Here is a 2,238-nt window from a genome sequence, read left to right on the forward strand (position 1 = left end):
TAATGATAGCCTAATAAAAAGTTATTCTGGAAAGTTGTATGTTTTCTTATTATTTTGTTCCTTAAATGTTTATTTGATTAAATTTACCAGTAAAGCTATGAGTGCTGTGAGTTTTCTTTTTAAGAAGATTTTAATTTGGATATAATTTCTTTAACACATATGCTATTCATATTTCTTATTTTTAATATCAGTTTTATTTCAAAATAGTTGCCCATTTAATCTACATTATGAATTTATTGGCATAAAAATTTTCACAATATTTGCTTAATTTCTGTCAGAATGCTTCCTTTTTCACAAATATCAGCAATTTGCTTTCTCACACTCTCTTTTGCTGTCTTACCAAAGATTTATCAATTTTATTAATCTTTTCAAGAAACCATCTTTGTATTTAATCGTTTTTATTTATTATTTATTTTCTATTTCATTGATTTCTAGTCTTGTCTTTATTTAGTTTCTTCCACTTTCTTAAAATATGATTTGCTTCTGTTTTTCTAGCTACTTAAGTTAGAAGCTTAGATATCAATTTAACTCTTTTTTTGTTCTTTTTACATAGGCATTTAAAGCTATAATTATAATTTTCTCTTTCAGCAATATATGCATCCCATATACATTGATGTGCTGTGTCTTAATTTTCATTTAGTTATAATATTTTCTAATTTCTCTTCTGAATCCTTCTTTGACACATGGGCTATATGGTAATGTGTTGTTTAAATTTTAATTATTTAGCTATTTTCTAGATTAAAACAAATGGTTTCTATTTGGATTCTCTGTGTGAAGAGGACATATTCTCCAGGATTTTAATTCTTTGGAATTGATTGTGACTTGTTTTATGGTCTGGTATTTGATCTATCTTGGTGAATGTTTCCGGTGCATTTTTAGTTTCTGTGTATCATCTTCTATGAATATGTGTTAATTTTTATAGGATTTAAAAAATCTTCTTTGTTCTTACTGATTTTAGTTTACTTTTTCCATCAATTGCTGGAAGAGAAACATTAAAATCTGCAACTTGTGGATTTGTCTGTTTCTCTTTTTAGTTTGGTCAGTTTTCGCTTCATGTCTTTTGAATCTTTTTAATTAGGAGCATACACTTTTGCGATTGCTATGTTTTCTTGTTAAGTTGTATTTTCATCATTATAAAAGGCTCCTTTCTTCCTGATAATATTTTGTCCTGAGACCTATGTTATCCAATATTAATATATTAAGATATTAATTAATATGCTTGCTGTTCAAATGGTATATATTCGCTCAAGATTTTACTTTTAATCTTTCTGTGTCTTTATATTTAATGTGTCCCATTTTTATCCAATTTGAGAAAATGAATTGTGAAAAACATTCTCCTAAATGTCTACATGGACACATGTGAGCTTCTTGAGGTATATAACCAAATACGGCCTTAGTATGTCACAAATACATGAATTCTTAATTTAAAGCTAAATTAAGAAATTATGTTCCAGAAAAGATGGGTTTATTTTTACTCATACCTGCAGTGGATGTTAGCTCTCATTGTTCCAATCCTCATCAATACTCCATATTACTCATCTTCTTTATTTTGCTCATTTGATGGTTGAGAAATTGCGTCTCCTTATATTTGCATTTATCTGATGACTAGTGAGATTATGAATTTCTTCTTATGGGTTTAAATATTCAGTTCTACCCTTTGGTGAATTTCTTATTTGTTAGGTTTTCTGTCTTTTCTACAGACATTTTCTATGCCTCTAGGTATTACTGCCTTATCATTATTAGGCTTTGAAAATATCTTCCCAGAATGTCAGTCATTTGCTAACTTTGTCTACAATGCCTTTAATTTAACATAGGTATTTAATTTAAAGTTGTAAAACTAACTTTTTCTATATAGTTTGTACTTTGGGAACTTATTAAGAAATCCTTTTCACCTCAATGCCACAAAGACATTATGTTGAGTTTTTATTTATATATATATTTTTATGGAGTGAGTCAATTTTTCTTGGAACCATATTCTTTTTTAACTGCTATGTGATTCTACCTGTTTTAGTCATGGTGTGACAGGAAACAAAAAGCAGATTCAGATAAAATTCTGAAGATAATCAAATGAAGAAAATGTTTATTCAAGACTAACTGGAATAAAGTCAGCTAACAAGATCCTCAAGATCTGGCTAATGATGAGTTCTCCCTCCTCATCATAACACAACATAATGTTACCATAGCCTGAGAGATCCGGAACCACGGGCGATGGGCTATAACATCAGTTGTAGAGAATTA

This window comes from Pteropus vampyrus, unplaced genomic scaffold (genome assembly GCF_000151845.1).
Source record: "Pteropus vampyrus isolate Shadow unplaced genomic scaffold, Pvam_2.0 Scaffold135, whole genome shotgun sequence".
Taxonomy (NCBI): Eukaryota; Metazoa; Chordata; class Mammalia; order Chiroptera; family Pteropodidae; genus Pteropus; species Pteropus vampyrus.